Source organism: Dermacentor albipictus, chromosome 4 (genome assembly GCF_038994185.2).
Source record: "Dermacentor albipictus isolate Rhodes 1998 colony chromosome 4, USDA_Dalb.pri_finalv2, whole genome shotgun sequence".
Classification (NCBI taxonomy): Eukaryota; Metazoa; Arthropoda; class Arachnida; order Ixodida; family Ixodidae; genus Dermacentor; species Dermacentor albipictus.
This window is the reverse complement of record NC_091824.1, coordinates 159,146,304-159,174,265: the sequence shown is the minus strand read 5'-3', so window position 1 is coordinate 159,174,265 and position 27,962 is coordinate 159,146,304. Positions and strand designations below refer to the sequence as shown.

The 27,962-nt window shown below is 43.2% G+C and overlaps 1 long non-coding RNA gene across 2 annotated transcripts in view; it reads right to left on the bottom strand.

Annotated features, from left to right (window-relative positions):
- Positions 1 to 548: 548 nt before the first annotated feature.
- The window catches only part of LOC135915778 (uncharacterized), a 500,939-nt gene continuing 473,525 nt past the window's right edge, over positions 549 to 27,962 (bottom strand). For both annotated transcript variants that reach the window (XR_011514131.1, XR_010568745.2), the window contains one exon: positions 549 to 904. This is a non-coding gene — a long non-coding RNA (uncharacterized lncRNA). The remainder of the gene's footprint in view (positions 905 to 27,962) is intronic.

The window sequence follows — 27,962 nt, the reverse complement described above, 5'->3', positions numbered from 1 at the left end:
TGTTAACAAAGTCGGCTGTCCAGTAGGAAGCAGTATTTCCCAACAGAAGTCTTTATTAACTCGGTTCCTGAATTCTTTCAGTAGGTTACTCATGGATATATTGCACAAATGACTGAAAAGAAAATTCATTATGCAAACTTAAACTGCTCCCTAGACCGTGCATAAAGACACCTACAAGACCAAGTGCTAATAGGTAACCCGCAGTAATTGCTCGAAAGCAAACGAGATGGCCGAATACACAATCGATAAATAATGCGATTGCTTGAGCAAGTCTTTACGGACACCATCTTATTTCGCCCGTTAAACCATCAACTGGAAGTCTTGAAATTCAAATCACCTCTCCTCATCTGCGGCACCACAGAGGCAAAATATATTAAGGAAGTGGTCGCAAGGCTACCGCTCGCAGCCAGCAAAATAAAAGGAGCAAACAAGCAGTCGAAAAAAAAATATGCTCGTTCAGTAAAGAGACGCATTCGGTAGAAAGACACTTGAACGTTAGAAATGCGGCATGAAAGAATCAGCGGCCACGGCTGAATAAAACATACAGATGAATAAAATGAGAAACGCGAACGTAGTGTTTATTCAGAAATGGGTAGAAACGGCTCCAATTCAACGGTTCCAACAAAATCTATACAGAGGCTACCAAGTCAGCTCGTAGTTGCCTGAAATCTCAAGTATAACGGAGTGCATCGAGGCGGGCACAAAAGTGTATCAGTTCTTGAGGCGGCGTCGAGATGGACGCCATCATCGGGCCACAACCGATGGCCGATGAAACGGGATCTCATTCCCGTTCTTTTGAAATATCGAAGCGCCCGCGGGGGCACAGTTTCAGCAGGAAAGAGTACTCCGAGCATGGCTTCCCGAAATGCAGGCAACGGTTTCCTTCTTTCTGTTTCTTTTGTTCCTGGAACGAGATCCGGTGCACATTGCTCTTCGGACGAACTTTTGAGTCCTACAGAGAGAACAGATGGGTGCTGCGAGGACACAGAATTCGATAACGCAGATTCCACGTGCCGGCTGTAGCAAGAAAAATAAAGTAGGAAAGAAAATATCCAGAATACGTGCAGCATGTCCCACATATATATATATATATATATATATATATATATATATATATATATATATATGCTGAATGGCTCAAGGAGAATGCTAGTGTTTCGATACTAACGGGCGGTGGCCACTTTGGGGCTTAGATGAGCATCGTATTGAACCAGCGATGAGAGCGAAAAGTCATCTTAGAGAAGAAAAATCGTTAGAATATTACCAAAGTCTAACATAAAACTGTCAAAAGCTTAAACATGTCAAGTAACTCAGCGCGCAAGAAATGAGGTCAGCAAAGCTTTCTTTTTTCTTCTATAGGCACTCATAGCGTCCAGTTCATTTACGATCGGTAAAACGGCTGGACTTTGGAGTGGAAAGAAAATTCCACAAAGCTATTAACTTCTCGGGGAATGAAGAAGGAAAAAAGAAGTACAAATGTACTCTAATTGAAATTCCTTTAAAAAATAACAATTAAATGTTCAAATGTTTCTCACGAGCAAGCTTTACATCAGTGCCGCAAACAAAGACGTGAAGCTAAAGTACAAACAGCGCACATGGCAAAAGCACATTAACGACAACCTCTAGCGCAATTTCGCAGACAGCGTCCATGTGTTTTGCAGATGCTGCAGCTGCCGCCGAGGGCTCGTGTACACACTTTCGAGCTACCATATATAGCCTTACGAAAACACCAAATTCTAGCGGCCTAATTAATCGTCCGCCTGTTTGTTTACCAGATTGCTCCATTACGAACACACCACCGGTACCACGGCATCCATTTTAGAAGAAGCAAATCAGCCTCTTGCACTATGTGTACCACGTGCTGAAGCGAGTCCTACTTGAATGCCGCAACTTTATCATCAGCAGAACATTACAGCACTGGTTCCCAGGTGTTTGTTCAGATATAATGTAAAGTTGACTGTTGCGGTAAGCTCTGAAGTTTAATGTATCCCTGCATATAATCAACTAAGCTGCGGTGAAAACATGCATGAACAGTATCCCCAGTTTGCAAGTAGTCGCTGTCGAGGGGCTCTCGTTGTGATTCGCGCCCGAGTTGTTAGAGTGCCCTACAGATGCCCCACAAGGGGGATCTAGTTATGCGGTACCGCCTGCAGGACAAATGTCGCACACATTTTCCTTTGCTTACTGCTCGAATGGAGGTAATAGACGTTAGGCTTATTTCGTTTTTTTTTAGAACTGGGAAAACGAAACGGATCGAAATCAAGCCCAAATAAACGCTACTACATTTTAAAATATTTTATTATTATCTAACTTGCAAAGAATAACAACCTCAACTGTAGTCACTTCAGTGTCAAAAAAGAAAAAGCAGAGCTTAAAGAATAGCAATCTACCACGGTTAACATTGCATGGATGAGTATATGCAGGCGGCTATCATTTCCAAAGGGCCCAATCTAAGCACTGCGCTGATCCGCCACACGCAGGAGAAATGAGAGAAACTCACAGTGAAAATACAAAGAAGAAGGCTGTTCGCGTGGTAGCTACCTTTATAAATTCACAGATTCAGTCTTCTATATATGCCATGCGGAGACATTCTCGTGACAGAAAGCACTTAGGACGTGCATTGTATTCTAAGTGACATAGTAAAACTCAATTTTCGCATTTCCTTTGCTTGTGCAGTGTTTCAACCCCCTAGTTGAAAGCTACTGTCAACCCCACTCGACGAATGACTAGCTGTCAGCGCAAACCAACATCATTAAAATCTGTAAAGACAATTTTCTTCAATATCTTTTCAGACTTTGGTTACCTCTTCGCTCTACGCCGTTTCCTGGAATCAGGAAGGAACTTCAGGACCCAGGAGTGAAGCCGATGTGGGCATTTTAGGAAAAAGCTACGTACCAAGGGAAACTGCTAATGGCCTTTTCTTTTCACATGTTCCTTATCGTCCAGAAGGTGTTCATTTAGCTTCACGGTCTCACTTGGTATAGCGCCTGTTTTAGAAGTAAAAACCTTGCACTGGAAACCAAAACGCGTCACGACGGCCAGGAGCGCCAAAGAATTAGAGTGACAGCTTGCCAGTCATACGGTTGCACAAATTATGTCGGAAAGTACTTTCTTGGTCCTGCCACTTTTATGCAATTTTCTTTCTGAAAACGAAAAGTTTCCTGTCAACACTGACAATTTAGATCACAGAGCAAATGTTTAAACACAAGTTTAATAATCTTTGTAAAGTTGTCGAAAACGCTTCAAGTCCAACGTCACGAACAGTAGAAACAAAGTCAATGAAATAATAAAGGCCACATAAACAAGACGTTGAAAAAAAGAAGTCTGGATAGCTCCCGAATACAGGACTGCAAATAGACTGGGACGTTCTTGCCAGCGAAGTCTCGTCTTTTTCTGCTAAGCCTTTCAACTTTTAATTGGCTAGGTGCTGTATCCAGACCACTCTAGAGCAAGACGTAAAATAGCAATGCCCGGAATCAAATTGCGAGGATTTTCTTCCCAGGCAATGAATAGTATGCACGAAGACTTCGAGAACACTGTGCAATAGCAGTCCAAAGAAAGACTGAAAGAGACAAAAGATCCTTTCCGGCTGTCTATATTTAGCGCGAACAGAGATTGAGATCTGCGGCAAACGAAGAGCCATCCGAATTTACAGACGTGTTACGAAAGAGATTGAGCTCCGGTGGAATTCACCTATGTATTCGTCTCCGGTCTCCTCATCGTCGTCGGTAGAATGAATTTCTCTCCTATTCTGGTGGCGAAATGTAAATGATCCTCATTGGAAATTTTGGTTAAGCCTTACAGGCCAAAAAACAAAAGTTGATGGGAGAAAACCTCTGAGTAAGCTTCTCATATTTATCTGCATTTTGAAGGTTGTAAACTCGGAAAGCCGACGATTAGGGTGCATTTACATGGAATAACGGTACGTTTCGACACCCGTAGCCTCTTGATATAGCGTCATTACTGTACTGGTCGACGAATTTATTTTTTTTACCATGCCGTGAGTTTTGCACGTATTCATACACCCTTAACACTGGCACGCTTCTGTAAATGCCATTTGCAATTTGAATTAAAACTATCGCGTTTATTTTCGACAACAGTAGTCAGTTGTTTAGAAATTATCAGACAGACGCTCTCTGCTACCAGCACCGCATTTCTGAAAAACAGCAGCTATATTGTCCAGTGTATTGAGCTCAAAACTTCGCTCTGTCTATTTGAAACGCATTGTGTAATAGGAAACACCGAAAATCTGAAAGAACTTGTTTGCTCGCGCAAAAATTATCATCAATTTAAATCTTTCTTACATCGCGTGACGTTACTACCATAAAAATATTTTAATCGCATAGAACATACAAGAATATTACTAACCGTAGGCGCAACGCACATAAAACTATCCGTAAAGAGCGGAGGAGTAAATACATAGCGGTCTTCGTAAAATAGGTAAATAGGTAAATAGGTAAACCATCGCAAGCCTGACCTTCGCAGTTGCATGTTCGCATCCCAACTGGTGGTGCAATTTCTTTCTTTCTTCCTTTTGTTTATTTTTTATTGCGTCTTTGTTTTCCCTTTCGCGAAATTCCAATAAATCAAATGCGACAAGGGGCGGCTTGCACGGCTATTTAATAACGAAAATAACGAATTTAAAAACGCGATCTTGAGCGGACTAGGCGCTGTTTATGGAACATTTAAGAACGCGTTCTTAAATTCGCTTTTATTTCCGTTATGAAACGTTCGTGCAAGTCGCCCAAGGTCTATCGCCTAATTTTCTGAATTGGCTCACTAACGTTATTGTGAGTGGTAATTAGGGCGCAAGAACTTTCAAGGCTCTTATCATGAAGATTCTTAAAATATTACCTAGAGGAAAATGTAGCGCCACCTTTAATGATAGCTTCCTAACGGGCGCTGTGCCTCCTTGAATATACCGGGTTGTAGTTATGCAACGCTTTGTCTCGAACGTATTTTGGTTTAAAACGTGGCAAACGCTGTACAGAGAAAAAGGTATCTTACAACAAAACCTTCATAAATCTCTTTTATCCGTATTGCATTTCTAATAAATTTTTACTCGCCCAATGTGCCTAAGCAAGCAAAGTAAAAGAAAAACAAATGTCAAAAGCTAAGCGAGCACAGATCCTGTCGTCTGTCTTCCAGCTTCAGCGAAGCGGAGGGACTCTTTCTACGTTTACGCCTTACCATCGGGCGTGTATGAGGCTAGCGTGATCGTGGCTAAGCTAGAGCGATCACGGCTCACTAACGATGCTTTCTTGATGTAACGCCCACGGTGAGGCGCAGAGTCACGTCACTCATCGATGGGCGTCTACTAAGGCTTGGAGTTTTATAAAATAATTGCTAGGGAGGAACTCTGGTGCTAGTCTCCATGGAGGCGCTGACAGAAGGGCGGTCAAGTCAGCATTCCAATGATGGGTATTGCACGCATTTGCCGAAACTTCGTCCTTCTGGCTTCAGATGGCTTCGTTACTTTGTAAGCTCATCATTTTCAACAACAAATGAATATTATTATGATTATCCGTCGGCAGGATTCGAACTCAGCCTCTAGCACAGGAGCCCGATATTAAAACCATTAGGCCACGGACGCATACATTAACAAGTGGCATAGTACGCCTTTCTGAGTTTCTCGCGAGCAAGACAGCTCATTGAGATGCTTGACGCATTTCAATTCAGCCACCTCGACAGGCTGAACCTCTGCAATTAGTAGCGATTGTGCTTATTAGCATGCTCTGCACTTGCAAAAGCATAGACTGCTTTGAAATTGTGTAAAATGAAGGCAGAAAAGTGTAAAAACAAAGCCACAAGAACGTCTGAATCCACAAGTACCAAAGTAAGACAAATCTATGTGCTACCCATCATTCCCACGGTGGCTCGGCGATAGCAGCACCAGAGTTCTCTCTAGTAATTGTTGTAGGAAACGCCATATAATGTGGATGCAACAGTTGCGCTATTCAGCTTCGCACTTTCCCTTTCCTGTGTGAAATTAGGCAGAAATAATTACCCTGTTTAAAATACGCAGCGTAAACTTCTTTTGCTCACTTCTGAAAACGATTAAGAGTTCCTCGAATGGCGCAGTTCACGTAATGCATTGGGACGCATCGTACAGCTATCTTGTTTAGAATGTCAATGTAATTTCTTAGTTAATTGTCTGATTATTACATCGAATCATTTCCAAATGTGTGCCTCTATGGGAAACGTAGTCCAGAAGAGGTTATCTCAGCTCACCCGATTCTAAATAATTTCGAGCGCATTTCATGAAAAACCTGGTATATCTAAACGGGGTAGAGGATAAATTTACGAATAGTTCACAAGCAATGTTTCTCAGTGGCCGGCCAATTTCACATATTTTATGTTCGCTATCACCATTTGACGGCACTTCATGTTGCTCTTCGCTTGATCGTACGACTTTCTTGGAAACTGCTGGCTCTTCCATACCATTATCTCTCACAAAATTACCTAGTACGGTGGTCAACTGACTCTGGATTCCATAACTTGCCTTCAGTTACGTCCCTCCTTGTGCTTTAGTTTTTTTTCTGTTATTTTTGTAGTGACTGTTATGAAGCAGCACATTCGACCACCCTTCTATAGTCGCAACTGAGTTGTTACGAACCAAAGTAAGACCCTGTATTCGCAAAGCCATTCGTGTGCTAAGGTTGTTCCTAAGAATAGGCACTGCTGAATCCTAATAGAGAACACGTGATTAATGAAATGAGCCGACCAATCGTACACGGTGTTATCCCGGCGTTCGAATGGAACTTGAACTTCTCTTACGCCATCGACACGCATTCAACGCTTTAATGAAATGCCGCACATTTTAAAAAGAGGCACATGCATCCATTTCTCACGCCTGTTTTATTAAACTAGGTGCCCGCTAACTTTATCGTGCGATGTTTAAAGAACGAGTGCACTTGAGAACTTTTCTACAGATTGGGAAAAGCGCCAGAACAATCTTCGACTAATTAATAGACGCAACTCACATGCCACTGCTGACGCAGGACAACTCGATCCAAGTCCAAGCAATCACTTTTCCTGTCCGTGTTAACAACGCGCAACAAACGCATTGGTAATCCGGCGAGTTTTTGTTCAGACTCTCATTAACAGAGACTCGCGCAAGCCCTCTTTTCGTTGCGGATGTCATGACAACCAGGCACAAAGTTGTGCATTATCGAAAAACAGCGTTCTAAATTTATTACGGCGCCTTTGAGAAGCATGCGGAAACTTTTCTGCCAGCAAGCTTTGTCTCCAAACAATCAAAGTTCTACTGCATTGTTCTCTGATACGAAATAATTCAAAGCGCACTATCATGGGGCCTTTGAAAAATTGTCGAGAGTTATTTTTTTTCTCAAAAGGCAGCATCACTATCATTTAGCGGACACTTAAGGACCCTTTGCAGGGTAATACCTAACGGGAGGGGGAGGGGGGAGTCATCATATAAGGTACGCACAACACAAGTCAAAGATGTTACAACTAGGATGAATTGAAATAACGCAGTTCAAGTAATACAGTGGAATAAAATAGGAGTACCTCATCATCATCATCATCATCATCATCCTAGTTACGCCCACTGCAGGGCATTCTGCAGCGTAACTATATTGTTCAAGTGTCTCATTATGAATTTTACCTACCTGTCATTAAATCCCAATGTCTTAAGCGTTTCCCGTCTATGACTCACCCGTTCACTCATCCGTCTGATATGTTACCTACATGCAACTCTTGAGCACTTGAGTAAGCAGCTTTGAACACGTGAATACAGTATTTTAGCAAACGCCGTACTACTTCCACGCACATTTCTTTTACATGCAGACCAGTCATGATGTATCCCTCATTTTACCCAAGTTTGATCTCAGTGGCTGGTATAGTTCTCCCAGCCCAATCAGCTAAATCCTACGTCTTTCGTAAAACACAATTAAACCTGCGGGAGCACTTCCATAAATACTTTAATACAAAAGCCGCAATTAAACCCTAAACTTCAAACTTTGGCTGCACATTGCCCATACCTGCCCCTTATTTGCATTAATATAAACAATGTGCCTTGTTTAGTTCACCGACAACGCTGAGAAGGCCTGTCTCGTGGAACGTGTGAAAATAGGGAAAATACGAGATTCAGTAATTATTCGCAACGCTTACAAAAACTTAGAAACGTTAAACAACCTGCACACATAACCCTCAACATGGCACCCAATTCCCTCGATTGCGAGCTCGGTGCACACAAAGTTTTTTTTTTTTAGGATACTGAAAAACATCGCGGATAATGACCGCATGACGCTTTTGAGCAGTTATTTAAGGGATATTTTGCCAAGTCTCCAATTTCTGAACAATCTGACCTCAGGTGGAGCCAAGGACAGAGCGTTGTACGGGGTCAGTTATGACCACGAACATTGCGTTCACACATACAAGCGTGATTATTTACGTACAGCCTACACAGGCTCACCATTAAAAGTAGCTTCAACCTCTATAGTCACTCCTTAATGCCCGTTTTGCTATGCGAGATGTGTCATCAGTGCTGATACCTTATTTTCATCAAGATTGACCAACAACATCTGGAACTACGCACAAACTGGCACAAAAGCGGCTCATCTCTACGCAATGAAAATGCTTAGTAGAGACTGGCAGCCAATTATGACACGAAAAGTCGATCGCGCAGTCCTCAGCGGCATAGTTCATACGGGTTTCTTCGTACGATAAGACTTAAGGCTAAGTTTCTTGCCTTTCGCCCGCCTATTTTGCGGGAGGCATAGCCACCGCTGTCTTACCGAGCAGACAACAAATTAGGCCGCCCGGTATATGCCACTGTGTGTATGTGTGTGTATATATGCCACTGTGTGTGTATGCGTATATGCCACTGTGTGTTCGAACACGCAACTCGCCGCTGTTTGCCGCCTGCCTAGGAGACAGAAACTTGGGTCACGGTGCCGCTTAGTGTATGCGCCGAATCGACAATTTAGGCCACTGGTAATGTACAACTTTGTGTGCGCCCATTTTCGGCCAGTCCCTCAGTATGTTTACTTGCCATTGTCACACAAATGGCTATATAAGCCGTAAATGCATATAGATAGTGTCGTACGTTTCTGTGCATATAATGCCCATCCGTACGGTACCTTCGACAAGGAAAGAGGAAAATAAAAATGTGGAGGCTAGGATCGTAACCATACAAGCGCCTGGCCGCTTACCCGGCACTAGGCCAGTAGAAAGATGAGGTACGCTCAAGGAAGAATGGCACATACAGGGGTGAGATAGAAAAACACGAAAGAGCGCAGACTAGCAATGGTGGTTTATTGGCGAGGTACACATCGGCTTCATGCTCGTTACACACATAGGTAAACACTACAGGCGATGAGGCTGTGCTCGTGTCATCCTCTACTGATGCTACCTCGCTAACTCAAGGTTCGCGACATTTGGTGATACAATAATGTTTAATGAAAAAAAAGCGGATCAGTTAGTTGGGTGAGTGGCTCTGTCCTGATACTCCACCCAGAAGTGAAAGGGAAGGAGGAAAAAACAGGAAGGTAGAGGAAGATGAGTGATGATGGAAAAATACTATGTGATAAGCGCCCCCTGTCCGATTAGTCGAACTCAATCTGTGTCCCTAACAAGAGCACAAGAAGGCACATGATATATGCAGGGTGCTTCACGTTACTTGCGCCAGGAAAAAAAAAGTGGTTTGTCGCAGCTGAATAAAACCAACGGCAGTTTGTTTCCCTTCATGTGGCGCTCGTTGGAGTATGTTTTATATACCGCTTCATTAGTTAATTAACTAAGAAGGATTATGCAAATTATTTTATATTCACTTTAGGGCCAAGTACATTTCGTTGCATTGTAGAGGGGGTTCAGAAACGACCGATCCAATTTTTGTAGAATCGCGCATGCTGCGTGGTGATTTTTTTATTTCCGCGTGTAACAAAGTCCGTGGAATATGAAAAAAAAGAACACGCGACTTCGTTCATGCGTTAACGTATTGCAGCACTTAAATCGCGGTTCGTGCTAAACAACCTTGCGCGCGGACCGTGGCGAAGTGAACGGCCGTGGCTCTAATCATCGGCTTCACAGTGCGTCAGCATCTTTGGTTGGTGGCACACGGAAAGGAAGCGCCATCGTCCCGGACAAGCGACGACGGCACCGACAAGAGCGCGGCAGTAGTACAATAGCCCACGAGCGAACTCGCGTGGCTTTATTTCATATTTCACGGGCTTTCTTTAAACGCCGGCAGGAATCGCCACGTAGAGTAAACGTTGCCACAAAAAATTGGATTGGTCGTTTCTGAACCCCTCTACAACACAACCAAACGCACTTGGCCGTAAAGTGAGTATTAAACATTTGGCATAATTCATCTTATTTAATTAACTAATTAAGCGGAATATAAAAAAAATATCTAAGGAGTGCTACATGACTATTCACATGACTAAGCTATTCGTTTCATTCAGCTGCGACTAAACGCTTTTTTGAAATCCTTGGCACTGGTTAGGTGAAACACCCTGCATATATACAGACACGCTATATATGCGCAAAATAACTACATGAATGCCCATAACTATACAAAAGCGTGTACTATCATGCTCAGTATGAGTTAGAACGTGAAAGCGCCTGGCAAAGCGATAGCGCGTTGTATCTCATACTGCGCGCAATAGTACATACATACGCTATCTACAAGCATCACATCTACAAATCGCGCAGCTTACAACAATCAATGGCAGACATCTCATTAATTCACAACCATTTTTGGAGACAGGCTTCAACTCAGAAAGCCTTGCATCGCTCTCGCTACGCGTAGCCCGTTCTCGGCATCTTTTCAGGCTCGTAGAGGAGTTGCCTCCGAAACAGACCGGGAGTCTAGGTACTAACGCTAGAAGTGTGTTCCAAGCTGTCGCGTGCTGTACGCACACACACAGCTTTTGTTCAAAAGTCTCCGGGATAGAACACATGAAACAGTCAGGATTACCACCTTTTCCAACTTTTCTCATGTATAGTGTTGTATATGCCCCACCAAGCCTCAGTCGACATAGCCGTATTTCCTGGTCTCATCGAATCCTAACGGAGGAGTTGAAGTTTGAAACTGTGCCTAGTATCAAGAGGCAGCCCTAGCAATGACTGGCATCCGCCGGATCTTTTACAAGGTTGTTCTCAGCAAATGGGAAAATAGGCTGCAATATCTTCGCGTGCTTTAGATCCAACATTGCATTAGATCTGGCTGTTTTAGAGCGAATCTTTTGTTGCCTCTTCCACTTTTCTGGTGCTGACTGCTGGTTGTCGTCCATGATCCGATGGTCCCTGTTGTCGACCGGTGTCGGATATAGTGCAAAGCGAGGCAGTCAGAGGTAGCTGGGGCTGAAAGCAAGCGCCGACGTGAGCTCCAACTCAAACGCGTTGTCATCGTAATGGCATCATTGTCAGTTCATAGCATGCATGCCATTGTGATGACTTCTTCGTTGTCATGCCGGTGTCATTGTTTCACTTCCATTCCTTTGTCGTCATTCCTCCTTCGACATGTCATCGTCGCCATTGTGCCGTTGTCCTACAGTCATCGTCATGCCTCCTTGCTCGTTTCATTGTCGTCATTCTGTCGTAGTCTTTCTAGTGTCGCAACTGCATTCTCTTCGTGCCCTCATCGTCATACAGCCGTAGTCATGCCATCATTTCGTGGTCATGTCGGTCATTTCAGCGTCATCATACCATCGTCGTCATTCAGTCGTCGTCATGCGTGTGATCCGCATGTTTGAGCACCACATGTTTGTATTGAGCTAGACGCTTTATGGCGAAATGTGTTAAACTCGGTCGCGTGCTGTATCCTTGCAAATGGTCACTAAACAAGAACAGCGCTATTCGCAAACACCAATGAAAGCTTCGCTTAAGGACTTCACTTAAGGATAAGGTGCGATCTGCAATTTTTTACGATCATTAGTTATGCGAATAAAAACAGAGACGTTGCTCGAATCGAAACCAACAGTCCAGCGAGCACTTTCCACCGTGGTACACAGCAGCGCAGAGATTTGTGAGGAGTTGCTCTGCTTTTTGATAGTAACAAACGTGTCGTCCGGAATATATTTGATACTTTTCTGTATATATATGTATGGACGACTAGAAATATAAACAAAGTGCCACATCCGAGATCTACTAATTCACGGCGGTTTAAATATGTTTTGCGGGAATTGTGAATTCAACGTTCATTATTTCTACAGCGCGAAGTGCAAAGACACATGGAAGAGAAGAAAGGCACGTGCTGTCGTTTCTGCCTTCACTATGTGTTCATCCTGTTGGCTGTAGGAGTAATCGGATCATGCTTTGGTTTTTGGAGGCACACAACATCAATTTTTACATTTTTTTCCGCTTGTATTAGCACATTTTCTTGCCGTGGAATTGTCGCCTGAGGGTCAGACTGCTCTTTGCTGGCTCCATGAAGCTTGGGAATAAAAATAGCTCACATCTAGCACACAAGTGAACCACTTTGCCACAACACATTATTATGCAGGAGAGCATTATGCGCGAATGGCAGTGAGAAGAAAAAGAAACAATAAAGGAAAAAAACGGACGTTCGTCTAATATGCCACGTAGTCGTTATGTTAATGTGGGCGGTAGGAGTCACCCGATGCACTTTTCTTTATGCTGCTGCCAGTTTTATGCGCACCACATAATGGCTGCTCGAGAGTGGTGGCCCTCGATAGCAAGTTAGCCAACGCACGCTAAACCATCATTTCTTATGCAAGACTCGACTTGGACCAAAACGAGCCATAGCTGCTAGAAGTAGCGATAACAGCTTACTAACCGCCTCGTATCTTGAAGGGTAATGATGATGCCCACTTAGGTGCATGAATCAAGGAAGGAAAAGCTTAGTTGCGAAATCCAGCGTCTCATTTGGATTAGTCACGGCTGCTCAGGCGGCGATAAAGAACAAGAAAACAAACAAACAAACAAACAGTTGGCTAGATACTGAATTGCCTTGGTAAATAGAGAAATTTGCCTAGATGTGAGACTACGACCGTAGCCTAATCTTTGCATCCAAGCAAGCCATGTGCTTCGTGTGCTTCGTGAACCCCTCCCCACCACAAAGAGTGGGTGGGGAGGGGTTCCTCAGGACACATTAAAGTTATTTCCTCCTCCTGGCACTCTTAGTAATCATCCGCTTGTCAACTGATTATCATTTGTTTCTCTGCAAAATTGTTTAGTTTATTGAGCTCTCTTCTTTCATTTCTAGTTTAGGTCTATGTCTGAAAAATTCACTCGAAGGTAGTCGAGGTTAATAGCTTAGTATTTGGCCCCTTACATGTTTCGAGAACAATCCATATACTGTATGCATTGCACTTGTAATTCATGAAAACCGTGAGCCTGTACTACCTTGTCGCAAACTTGAGCTTTCACGATTTAACAACCGAGCCACCGGAAACAGTAAAATATTCCCTACAATGCCTCAATTTACGCTTGCATTAAGGAAAGTATATCATCACAAAAAAGTCTACTTCTTTCTGTTTCCATTAACATACGGTCAGAAAGACGATTTAGGTTATGAATAAAAAAACATTCCTCTTTTGTTATAAAAGTAACTTCATGTCTCCGCTGAACCTGTCTGCCATACTGAAGCTTGTCCAGGAAAAGATTGTCGCACATTTCTTCTTTTAAATGAAAATGTAGGGAGCTGCTGCAGGGAGAAGCACATTAGTTAGCTAAAGCGTACAGGAAATAGATTAAAAGATTATGCATGGTAATGTTAGGCATTCTACACTGTTTTCTTCACCGCAGCTTATCGCTAACTATTGTTTCTGCTACAACAATGACTACAAAACCACGAAAGCTATATGTCCTGCCTCATGCAAGAAATGCGCAAGTGCTATATATGCATGAATTTCTTCAAGCCTGGTGTCACACCAAATAGATTGATTGATTGATTGATTGATTGATTGATTGATTGATTGATTGATTGATTGATTGATTGATTGATTGATTGATTGATTGATTGATTGATTGATTGAAAAACAGACAGACAGACAGACAGACAGACAGACAGACAGACAGACAGACAGACAGACAGACAGACAGACAGACAGACAGACAGACAGACAGACAGACAGACAGACAGACAGACAGACAGACAGGCAGGGTCGGACGGACATACAGGGACGGATGGACGGACGGACGGACGGACTACTTGATTAACTGATTCGAAATTTTTAGCTTCTACTTCAGCGCCGCCACTTCTCCTAAATTTAGATAATTCGTAATAATTCTGAAAGAAACTCAGTTTTCACAGCCAGATACATAAATTGCAAAAACAACAAGATTCTGCATTTTGTGCGATTGGACGCAAGTAAATGAGAGTACCCTGAATAGAAGTTTAGGCAAATGGTCTTACACAAAGAGTAACGTATATTTCCTTGCGTTTTTGCTGCTCGTGCTTCTCTTTTAAGCTTTTCTCGTGCTACAGTGCCGGTCACTCTTGCAGATTTCACTGTACTTTCTTCGAGCGCCTAATTTCTTTTAGTGAACCAGTTTAATTCCATAGCTTCGATGATTTAAAGAATGCACTGCGATGAAGTAGTATGCGAAATTACTGCTGCGGGCGCAATTAACTCGCCGTTTTCAGAGAAGCGCCAATCTTCTCTTTCCGTCCAGACACAGCGACTCATTGTGCGACTTAAGCCACCCAGACAAAAGAGCCTGCAGTCCTTCATTTTGTTACATATTTGACATCATGATGAAACAATCTAGCGCACATACTACGCTGTTGTAGCATACGCGTTTCTCTTGTACTGCCTTTGTCGTCAGCATTGGTAATACAGGTCAGTGGTGTTAGGCATTCACAAGATTTGACAATAGCCCGTATTTTTGAATACCGCTCTTTGCACAATGGCTGACGCAGTGGCTGATATAATGACACAATGGCTCAGAAAAAGCGAGGGATGGGTGAACCACAAACATCAAGTAATTTCGCGATGGATACAACAAAATGAAATTTTATTTAAAAGTGCTTAAAATGTTTTCCGCTTTCACACATTGCTTTCATGGAGGCCATATATTTTAAACGTGGGCCGAGGATAGCCATAGAAATTATATATAGAGACAAAAAAAAAATGACACCTCATTTCGAACTACGCAGTTTGTGTTGGCTGTTTTGTGATTACTTTATGTTCTAAGAAATAACTACGTGCTTGTGTATACGCCCGTGTGCCTTGCTTTGCGACTTGTTTTAAGCAGATATTTGTCAGAACTTTTTCTTCATTTATAAAGATTTGGCTCATCAGGACAGCTATTCTTTACAAATGTTTGCGTCTCCTTTCCCCGGTGCACGACAGCCAGCCAATCATACCACTGGTTAAGGTCCAGGTCTTTCATTTATCCTTTTCACTCTCTCTCTCTATCTCTCTGACTGCGCTCAGCGTGCATATTTAAGGCATTTCCCCACATGTTCCTTCGAGAACGCAACTGTAGGGTCGCCTTCGTTGCCAGTCATCACCATGTGTCATCGCTAACACTGGTTCCTTCGCGTTATTCTGGCGGCGAGTCATTAAAGGACAAAGCGGGCTTTCGTCACTGGCCAGGCTGAATTTCACGGTGCTTTATCGCCATAAGCGGCCCTTACGCCAAAGGACACCACATCATAAACATCAGGCTTCATGTCACAGACACCGCTCACGTCGTCATTTCCCTTTAATCAGTAAATATCGGGTTGGCGGGCGACCACTTCCCTTGCCGTTGCATCATCCTCATAACGCAATTGATGAAAATGCGGAAGAAAAATAGAATTTCTCGTACTAACACAGCGCATACTGCCTATCCCATAAGTAACCATCAATTAGAATTAGTAACATCATACAAGTACCTAGGTGTCCATATAACCAACAACTTATCTTGGCATAAACACACTGAACATATCCAATATAATGCCAAAATCACTACAGGTTGCCTCCGTAGAAACTTTTTTACACTACCATCTTCCGCTAAGCTCGTTTTATACACCACATACGTTCGGCCACAGCTTGAAAATGCGTCAGCGCTGTGGGGCCTCCACCATGTTATGTTAAACAAAAACATCGAGGCAATACGAATCCGCACCGCCCGTTTTATCTTTTCTAATTACCACAGAACATCCAGCGTAACCTCCATTAAGGCATCATTACAACTTCCTTCACTTGCTGCTCGCAGGAAATATTCTCGCCTATGTGTTTCCCACAAGATTTACTATCATAAACCGTATCTGTTTTCATTGTTGATACACGCCATACCTTTCATATATCAGTGTACTTCGACCACCGTCAGAAGGTTCACGTTCCCAAAAGCAACACAGTTACCCATTCGTTGTCCTTTTTGGCTAAGACTACAAGAGAGTGGAACCAGTTCCCGGGGCCTGTAGCGGGCATCCGGGATCCCATACGTTTTAAAAACGGCTTAACCCTTGATTAGCTGGTCTTTATAGATTGCGTAACATGATTCAATTTATTGTATTTCTGCGTGTTATCTTATATATTTATTCTATATATTATTGTAATCCTGTGCTTAATTGCTTATGTATTGCTGCTATATTGTTTAACCCATGTTATTTTCTCAATTATTCCTTACCTATTATCAGACCGATATATTCATGTACGATTGCCCCTCAGCTCTGTAATGTACTGTGTACTCTGAGGTTAAATTTTAAAACAAATAAATAAATAAATAAATAAATAAATAAATAAATAAATAAATAAATAAATGTAGTTAAGCCACATACAGGGAAGGTAGAACTAACAACTTCGTAAATAAAGAAAAATATAGCTTTAGTGTGAACATTCTCTTGCCTGTAGTGATTTGCAGGACAAGGATTTTCGTTCTTGGTATACCAAAGTAGTCTAATGTAAGAAACTTCTACATTCAGACAAAAATGATACCATGCGAACAAGCAGAACTTTTGCAACAAATAAATCCAGAGCGGCTTCTCTCTGGCGTCGATGTTCAGTAAATCTGACAGGAGGGCTAATCAAGCGCGATCTAATGAAACTCAGACAAAGCTTTTAATAGCGTATATGCCTTTCGAAGATGCCCATGACACGTGAAATTAAAGCTGTGTTCTAGCTGTATTATTTGCTCGCGTTTTTCTGCTCGAGCTTCCGCGATGCGCATCAGCGACTTCAGAAGGACAACTTGAGTTCCATAGTGGCAAGTATGCGTACTCCGAACACAAGCCCACCGGAAGCACCAGCATGACCTTTATTGGTGCGGTCGTGAAACAAACCATTCAAAGCAGCGCTTGTTCGCCGCACTTTTTTGCCGTGCACATCGCGTTGGACATTGAACGATTCCCTTTCGCCCCCCTAACCGGGCTTTACTACAGATCCCCAAGTGTCCATTTTTTCTTCAAGGTACTCCACATTAGCAGACAAGCTTGCGACACCCCTGGTTCTCATCAAGGTTTCATCTTCTCTAGTAAGTAAAAACAATGATTGTCCGTCAGGGCTTCCTTAAAGCAAAAGTCCTGAGGCAATGTTTCAGGACACTGTCATATATATGATTACGCGGTTGCCTTTGTAGTTAAGCTCAAGGAAAATCTCCGAGGCTCTTTACATCATGGAGCAATTGTTTACTTTATGTTATTGTCATGTAATATATAGCAACTAATTCATGTTCGGGCTCTGTGCGCAGCAAAATTGTTTTCTAACATTGAATTGACAGGAAGAACGCTGCGTCCCTTCTTTCCCACCGTTGAATCTTGGTTACTTGAGGTTACATATGCCATCGCCTTCTAATTAGACATTGCGCATACTTTTCATTATTATGTTTAGACTAACAAGACGCGAGCTTTCTTTTACCGGTTCGCAATTCTGAACTGGGGACTTCGATGCATTGTTGCTCTTGCGTTCCTTCCTTCTTATTAACTCAAATCTGTCTCCATCTAAAGCGAAGCTTTCTTTGCCTCATCTCCCGACTTTCCGGGCGCTGCTGCTGCTGTGATGGTCTTGCAGTGCGTGTCGCTAAGTTTCTTGCAACAGCATCAGATGGCGCTCGCCTTCTGATCGTATTCGGGCGCTCTGCTGGGTTTCATTCAAGGCCACCAGACAGCGCTCGCCTCCACGCATTAACAGACAGTGGCAATACGGGGCCAGGAAATACTTGGGGTAACAGAATATAAATACCTTGATATATGGATAAACGAAGGCAATAGATATATGGAAACACAGGAAAAAACAATAACATTGAAGGGAAGAGAAATGCACCCATAATGAAGCACAGAGCGCTATGGGGATACAATAGGTACGAGGTGCTCCGAGGTATGTGGGAAGGTATAATGGTTCCAGAACTTACTTTTGGAAATGCGGTTATTTGCTTTAAATCAGGAGTACAATCAGGACTCGATTGGAACCAAAGGTCAGTGGAACGCCTCGCATTGGGCGCTCCAGGGGAGACTACAAATGAAGCTGTGCAGGGTGATATGGGCTGGACTAGTTTTGAAGTGAGGGAAGCTCTCAGTAAAATTGAGTATGAAGAACGGCTGAGGAATATGGAAGAAAGTAAATGGGCTGAGAGAGTGTTGAGGTATCTGCACAGGAAAGCATTGATTCACAGTGGAGAAAAAGAACTAGAAAGCTTACCAGCAAGGATGCGGCCTGTAGGGTGCGCAACACAGCAACATAGAACGTCAAGCGGAAAGTCAGAGAGGCTGAAATAATCTCATGGGTAGCGGCAATGAAAAAGAAACCTGCTTTGAGTAACTACTTAAGAGGAAAAACCAAATCGGGAAAGAAACAATTGATAACTCAAATGGAAGCTCATTACTTTTCGAACCGAGATCGGGACGCCTTAGAACACGCACCTATAAAGCGAGATATAAGAAGGAAGAAAAAGCATGTACTTGCTGCGGTAAAGCTAGGGAAACGATGACGCATGTTTTATTAGAATGTGAAGACATCTGCTCAGCGGTCGATTTAGGCCCCACTGGCCTCCTTGACACCCTTGGGTTCAGCGAAAGCAGTGGAAAAGTAAACATGTCCGCAATAGGTATTAGTAAGAGGCGATTGGAGGATTGCTGAAAGTAGGGAAACGACAAAAAACGGAGGCGCACAAGAGCAAAGTTCGCAATAAGGGATCAGATAATTTGATTGTGAAAGTTCATAGTTTTTTTTTTGTCTTTTTTAACCTAGGTAGGCCATTACGCAGTACAACAGCAAGAGCTTGGTGGCGCAGCCCACCGCCCCATTCCAAAGGGGACGCTCATGACATCCATCCATCCATCCCTGCCGGTGCCTCCGCGGCAGCGTTGCACGGTTTGTGCGTGTTGGACATGATGTGCTTGCTTTCCTATGCGACAAAAATGAAGTTGCTAGGTGGTGGAGGACGCATGCTGGGCTGTGACAGTGCAAACATTATAATCGTCCATAGCCTGAAAAAAGCGCTTGGAGATGGCGACTCAGCAGTGTGCTTGTTACATATGCGGAAAGAGCACGTAAATACGCGCCAGCAAAATGACTCCAAAGCGTGCACTTGGTGTCGACGACACCCAGGCCTGAAAGAAGCGTCGCGCGGAACAGGAGAGTCCTCGCTACGCAGTGAAATCTGGTGCAGACCGCGAATGTGTGTATACAATGTATACATATAATAATCAAATGAATTACTTGCAGCCTTATTATTCAATTAAAGTTTAGCTCTTCTGCCACGATGCGAAGTGTCATGTGAGGCAATGATAATGCTGAACCCTGTCATAAATTATGAACAATGACGCACAACAAAGCCTTAAGCAAACACTCTTCCCTGAGTATTCTGTGGACTACCCAAACAAACAGCAGTGGTGCGTGCAAGGTTAAGAGTAACATCAACTCACCACTCTCGTAGTGGACTAAGTTGAAGAATTTCCACATTCGCCGCCAATTAATAACACCGCTAATTATCGTCAATCAACGCAAACTGCATGCAAAGCTTAGCTTAGATATGTTTTTTTCTGTTTTCTTATATTTTCTTGTCTTCTCAAAAGGGCAAACAGCCGATTGTTAATTTACAGTTGAATTCGCTAGCCTGCTAACCTTGCTGTATTAACGCAGCCCAGCAGAGCCTGTCGGCAGGCTTCTGCAGTAAGCTTTTTTTGTGGTTACATTTTCTTGAGCCCAATGTTGAGTTCTATCCGCTTTCTCAATAGGGTATTTGGTTCCATTGTTGATTTCGTAGATTTGCGAGATTTCGTCCTTTGCCGTTGCTTCCTTGGCTGTACTTGTCGTTCATACATCTTCCGCCGTTTTTTCTTTCACCTGTGCGATGCTGTGCTTGCAGGGGCAACACAGGGAGACTCTCCTGCAAGTGCTGCCACTGTACTTTTTTTTTCCGCTCCATTGTTTGCTGCTTACTGGGGCGGCGTATACCACGCCCATCAAGCGCGCGAACCAGCGTCGTCAATCTTCTCTCCGTCTTTGTTGCGAAACCCCAGCCCCGGCTCCTGAAGAAAAAGAATGGCTCAGCGCTCTGACGAGATATCGCGCGCTGTCTCTTTCCCATTTCTCTCTCTCCTTTTCCGGCAGGTGCAATGCTTTCGTTTCATTAGATTAATGTACCCTTCTTCCTCGTAAATACAGAGTATAACAGAGGTTTCAACCGCGCCTTAAAGATGGATAGCATCACGGAAGAGAAGATCTTAAAAGTTCATGATAGCAACCGAGGCACCTAGAGAAAAAAAAAACGAATTAGAGAATGCCGCAGACGCTGACAGTGCCACTGGCAGCAAGCAATATGGTTACGTTAAGGTTCATTCATCTGCGCTCTCTGGCGCATTGCAAAACCGTCTTTGGTTGTGAGTGTGAGGCTGTGAGTGCAGCTTGCTCCACATACCTTTGTCTTGATTCTCAGCGTGCACCTTGGCGTAAAAATCAAAACTCACATCCTCCACATCCTTTCCCTACTCAAGTAGAAGTCATTACATAAGAGCAACTGCAAACTTATGTATTCCCCTGTTTTTTCACCTTTGACCTCTTCGTCGCCTCTTGAAGTAAACATATTTCGTTTTCGATTCGTGGGCACCGCCATTCTCGTTCCATTTTTTGTTCCATTCCACACGAACAATTTCTCAGTTTCGTGCACAGAGACATCAAATTAGTATGCTCATAAAACACCGAATGCATCCGTGCAGCTCTTTTCATGCATACAGATTGACTGTAGTATCTTGGTCTTGAATTTGACAGATTGAAAACGGCACCGTTAAGAACAGAAGGTGGTGGCATCTATGTATAACAGCAAAGCTGTTAGTTTCTAGTTGGTCGAGATTTTTCGTGGCGTGTTTACCCGAAACACGGCAACTGGAAACGGTTTGAGTTTCCGCGTAACAGAATTATGTGTTCTCGTAGATTCGAATTACAGACCGATGCTATGATGTCTGCAGGTAATGTCTAAGTCATACATTACAAATTTTCTGACGCATTTCACTTTCAGAAATTTAATTACTTCAATGACGCACTTGCGCTAAAAAGGGCTTACAAGAATGAGGATGTATGCAATGCTAACGGTACCGTCATCTAGCGGCCGCGGCCACTCAAACAGCCTCAAAAGGCAGTTGAAAAGGGGCTTTGCTTTACAGTTTCCGCGTAACAGATCTATATCTCCTCATATATTCAAATAACAATCCGAGGCTATCATGCCTGCAGCTTGTGTGTAAATCGTACTTTACGCATTTACTGACGCAATTTGCTTTGATACATTAATTTAATTCAACAAGACACTTGCCCTTGGCGGACGGCCTAGAAGAAAGAGAATGTATGCTTCACTTCCACACTCGTGCGTAAGCACTTGACGTAGGTCGCTTTCGATGGTGGTGCTTGCGTAACGTCGGCTAACGTCAGTTTGGGTGGTGGTACTTGTCGAACGTCCGCACCAGTTGCGCTGTACGTCTACTTTCACGGGGTGGCACGGAGGCGGAATTTTTTTTTTTCAGTGGTATTGTCTGTGCAGTCACCTTCCGTCCCTTCTTTGGAGCAAAACCTAGAGTCTGCGGTTTCACTCGCAAGTTCTTCCTTGGAGACAGCGCTGACCAGCTCTGGCCCGCAGCGGCAGCGACAACTGATTCCGCGGCCAAGCATCGTGGTGCGAGCAAACGGGGCCTTGAGCTAAAGGCTCCTTACTAAGAAAGAGTTACCCTTGCCTAATTTAAAATCAAGTTCATTCTCTCTGTAACTCTCTCTCTCTCTCGCACTTTATATATATATATATATATATATATATATATATATATATATATATATATATATATATATATATATATATATATATATATATATATAGATATATAGATATAAATATATATATATAGATATATATATAAGAAAACTGAAATTAACCATCTGTTTCCTTTCATTTGTTTGCTGATGCCGCAGGACCTTTCTGGGCCCATGGTTCCTAGGCATTAGGAGCACACTTTAGTAATAGAGATACGTCGGTACAGCAAAAGATTCTACGACGTATTTTACGATTCATTGTACGGCGAGCAAGTACGTTCTAGCGCATATCGAATGCTTCTGATGTCAGCTTCCTGACATCAGAATAGCAAGATAAAATAACAGCGATTCGTGCACTAGTGCGGTACTTGAAGTGCACGGGCTTAAAAGACCGTTTATAGTGTCCTTGTGTATAGTGTCCCTCCTACACATACTTAGTGGTTACTCTCTCCCTTTCATCCTCTTTCTATTCCCCTTTCCCCCACCACCAGTATAGGGTAGCAAACCGGATGCTGTTCTGGTTGACCTCCCTGCCTTTCCTACCCTTGTTTTCTCTCTCTCTCTCTCTGTCTCTTTCTCTCTCTCAAGTGTCACTTGAACAGGTGGGCGCAAAAATGTTTTATGGAGAAAAGAGCACTAAGAAAGAATTCTAGAAATTGCAGCCGGAATTACACACACAAAAAAAATTAATTGCAGAAGAATGCCAACGAGAAGCCAACGGCCATTCAAGGCCTTGCTGGTCTGACCTCGATTGTTCCCGCTATGTGCGTAACCAGGCACTTCGAAAAGAAGAAAAATTGCAAGTAGAGCGCATCCCAGCACGCCTACGCGACAGAAAGAATGACGTGGTACATGATCCGGAGGCCACTCGAATTATACTCCACGACTCGAACAAGCAGTACTTACGCTGCTGCTGCCAAGCTCGGCACTTCGCTTCACAGCAAGTTCGGAGGCAAGAAGATACCCAAAAGCGCGTAAACAGAAGATAGTGTAGGGAGTTTGGTGGGAAACAAATGATCAGACCGGGACAAGTACGTCGGTCGGAATCACAGCGGGAGATGAGGCGGAAAGAGTCCAGAATGGGCAACGTCAGTGCCAGCTCTGCTCGAGGTGTTACTATATAGCTCCCCACCAGTGAGCCAAGTAACCTTGAACGCGGCTTTTATTGTTTCCTGCAGTTTGTTTCCGTACTCTTTGAATGCCGCTTGCTTCAGAGCTCCGCAAAGCTATCAGAAAGAGAACAATGACTAGACTATGCGACGCACAGCAACTGTATAGTTATGATTTGCGTGGTGCGCTGAGCAGTGAAACATTAAACGCGACTACGGACCGGCCATAAAGTTTTTTTGGGAACCACTGAGCGACAGGAAAGCAATAAGGTCAGCCCTCAAGTGAGCGCATTGTGATGTCAGTATTGAAGATGAAGCGGCTGCTTCTAGTTCTTTTGAGGACTGCAGGCGGGACTTCAAGAAAGCATTTTACTTCCCGAGGTTAATATATCGGCAGCCTGCCATGCCTGTTTTTAAAGCCGCCTGTTCTGTCATTTAGACACTACAAAAGTATTCATCTGGCAGAGCAGGCACCTTAAACGGTGATCATCAAGATAGTGTGAGGTCACTGGCCGCCAACAACGTGTTGCTAAGGCTTCAACCATTCGGATTAGAATGTGAAGAATTGTTTCTGTGATCGAAAGTAGTTGTGAGAAGGAACTGCTGGGCGTAGACAATTAATTATTATATATATCTCACTGTGGACGAGGGCTCAACGGCTCCACTGTACATGTCTAGCCTTGCCCCCTCCTCTTCCTTTATGCAGTCACTATCACTCTCTTAATTATGCAAAAAAGAGGTGAGGCGTGCAGACAGGACACAAAAGTAGAGAAGTGGACTACACGAACGCCGACTATCAACTGAAGGAAGCATTGAGGCGAAAAAAGAAAGAAGACACAAAACTCATCTGCGCAAGCTCAGGAATGGTAACACGACGTGTCAGTCGGGTACATGTGCCGGTCTACGTGAGAGATAACTGTTAAGGCACTTACTTTTGTGTCCTGTGTGCACGCCTCACCTCTTTTCTGCATAAAGAATCCTTACCAACTAGCTCAACTTTCTGTCGTTCTAAGCTTCACTGTCTTCGTCGTTTCTATACCACTGTATGCCTTACGTCGCATGAAGTAAAGACATCTTACAGTGGTAGGTTTTACGGTTTATCTGATGACTTGAGAATGCGCGAAGTCACTGTCATCGTGGGCTTTAAACCGTGCACTGGCTTTCTAAAGGTAAAGCGACAGCGGTTCCTGAAGCAAATTCACCGCAAATACATGCACATTTTTACTGAACGGTTGCTTAGTTGTTTCTCTGAATGGTGCAGCGTTTCAGCAGCGTTATATATATGAACAGTACCAGGCACGCAGTTTGCCAGGATTCATCGTGTTTTTCATGTGTGCGCGTGTTATTTGTCTTATCCATGTTGTAGTGCAATACGTTACACCATTACATGTCGGTTCACGCTTGTATATGTGTAGTGTTAAGTGCATAGACGCTACTTGCATGAAAAGCTTTGCTCTTAGTCAGAAAAATGCGCAGTGAGCTCATGTCCCGGTAGGTCCTAAATGCTAAAGCACAAAGGGGTCTCAGTTTTCACCATTACATATTTTGAAAATAAAAACAACATGGAATCGCAAATAGGCGACTACGAAAGCCGTTGCCTGGAACACATATCTACATGGGTTTTTAGAAGGAATGAAAAAGCTTTTCATATAGTAACAAATATTGTACTGACGAAACCTGAAAGCATTCAGCTATATACGGTATAAAAAATACAGAAAAATAAAAGAACTCGTCCCACACAAGCCAGCGTTAAGGAAATATTAAAGAGAGTAGATTCAATTTCGCGCAAAAATAAAAATAAAGGAAAATTAATATCGTTCCTGCAAATTAAAATCATCTATATTAAACACCCAATTATGTTGTAGCCCGGGAACGCGACATGCGGGGAGAAGATAACGCAGTGTCGATGATACTTTCTATACAACCGTGACATGATGGAGTCATTTGCTTCACCAGGACAAACTCTACCAAGGCCTTGGTACTCCTTGCGACGCAGTATCGGAGCGAATGCGTGGAGCCGTACATCCCGAAGTTATAATTTTAAAAAATGGGCTTGCGCGAGCTCTCGGCGAGAAAACACTTCAGGCTCACCGGCATCCATCTTAGCTTAACATGTCTCTGGCTCGAAAATAACTGGCAAGCACGCACACAGCCCGACTGGGTCATTCATTTCCATGCCAACAACCCTGGATCAGCGGTGCTGAAGCGTAAATGTCACGCTCCTGCCGAAAGCTCCCGAGGACGACGCCAGCGGCTTAGATCCTCTTCGCTCATCCCTTGAACCACAGGCCTAGCTCGCTACACCTGTTATTTACATCGTATGCGATGAGGTGTCTAACCATACTTCTACTAAATATAGCAAGTAGGAGATATGTTGTGACTATGTACATATCCCGCTTTCACAAACAAGTATAATGCGCGACTGGAGACCGGAGCTGTGGAGGTTGCGTTACCACGCTGACTGCGGGTATACCACCAGCCGTTCATACGTGCATGCAAATGAGAAAGTGCTCTTGAGTGCAAGATATTCTACAAGTAGCTTTGTGACAGAACTTCTCATGATTACGAAGAATAAATGATAACCATGTAAACTTGTCTTCTAATTTCTTTAGTCTATATCACGCTTTCAGCAGTGTCTTCATTCAAATCCATGTTCACCACACAGCTGGTTAACCGCAATATTAGCTACTCTCCCCGGCCCCTTGCAAAAGGAGTGGCGAGTTCAATGGTGATTCGCCCTTCAACAGTTACATGCTACAGTACTCGCGTCAGCACCTCATATTTGTCAATGCTACCTTTCTTCATAATAGAAACTATTTATCGCAGCGCTGGCGCTTCGCCTTCGTTTTTTTTATTGCTATTCTCAAAGACACCCAATAAACATTGTATCCTTCTTCAGTCTTAATTAGAAATGTTTGCCATGAATATATGCTCTCAGAGGAACTACTAACATAGGACATATGTATAGTGAACAGTAATTCAGGGGAAAATCTATAACATAAATAAAAACGGTGCAAGATTACTTAGCCTGCGAATTGTTAAAAAGAAGAATAACAAAATTTTAGTAATATATGTGCGTGTTAGTTTGAGTAGGTATGTATCAAGGAGTGCGGGATCTGACGGCGAACTTTCAAAGTTCCACGTTGATTTTAACGCCCAATCTTTTGCTCATGCTAGAGTCTTCCCAAAAACTGCTACGTTCTGCATAAGTTTTCATGATTAGTTTGGGAAACGAAAAAGATTCTCGGCGGCTGCCGTAGCAACCACCCACTCTATAGGGGTTGGCTGAATATTTGTTAATGAATTATGATCTGCAAGAGATTATCAGAAATTGTAGAGATACTCACAAGGTCTTGCACCGAATCTATTCAATATACGCAAAGTGTACTGAAGCAAAGGGCCCGGGAGCCTTGGCTGACAGCCAATAAGCCCAGAATTAAGCACGTGAGCTCCTTTAAAATACATCAAGGCAGCATATTTGGTTGCCTGAACCTATGTCTTATTATTTTTTTTTCTCCTCTTCTTCATCTTTCTCCTTTTATTCCCTTTACCCCTTTCCCCAGCACAGGGTAGCCAGCCGGTACTTACACTGGCTAACCTCCCTGTCTTTCCTCCTCTTTGTCTCTCTCTCTCATCCTTTCCCTCCTCCTCCCCACGTATAATGTGGCCAACTCGACTAAGTCTAGTTAACCTCCCTGCCCTTCTTTCTTTCTTTTTCTCTTCACCGCGGTACTTGTATTTTCGTGCCTGTAGGGACACGTTCTTTGCAGACACCCATCTCCCACGACGCCCACTCAGGCTGTCAAAATATTTTACAAATTTGTCAATTATATAAATTTATTAGGATCACGCCAAACACAATTCAAGGGTCTCAATATCTCATCTAATAAGCATCCACTCAATGTTCAATATGCGTTTGGTGTGAATATGTGAGCACTGTTCTCGCGCGTTTGAGGATTCGTTGTGAACACATTAACAAAAATAATCTTTGGTGTCACATTAGACATGCGACGTCACCACAGGCCATGTTTACCCGACCACACTGCGGGTTTCCAAGATTCCTTTAAACTTTCTTTAACAATTCTGACCACGTAAATTGTACCAGTCATAATTTAGGTCACCCACACGTACGCACACCTGTTATACTCTGCATTTCAAAGACTCAGCCCCTTTCTTCTATTCGTCGACCTGTGCGGGTTTTTTTTTGAAGATCACTGCAGTTACAGCAAAGACCGGACGTAGAACAGAGCCCACAGGACAGATGCGATTGAACGCGGATGACTTCATAGCAGTTGACGCTGTGAAAAAAAAAGCGACAAAGCAGTTTCTTCTGCGTTTTTCATTGTCCATAAACAACTAGTGCACGCTTTCTTTCTTTAGAAAGCATAAAAACAACTTGAAATAGCATTTGCTTTACCGTCTAGGGCGAGCGATGTGTGGGCAACGTATATCCAACATAAGGGTTCATTTTGACACAAGGTGAATTATTGTCTTATGTTTTAACGTGTATGTGGCACGTCGACAAACCGAAGGTAAAAGTCAATGGTTTCTTCACCTGTGAATCTGCTATTCCTCTCGTCAGCTGTCTTACCTTGACGAAGACTTAAATTTTGTCGTACGGGACGAAAGCACGTTCACAGCTTTAGCCGCACCATTATTTCATGTATTGTAAGCAATGTTTCGAGTGCTTCCTCGATAGATG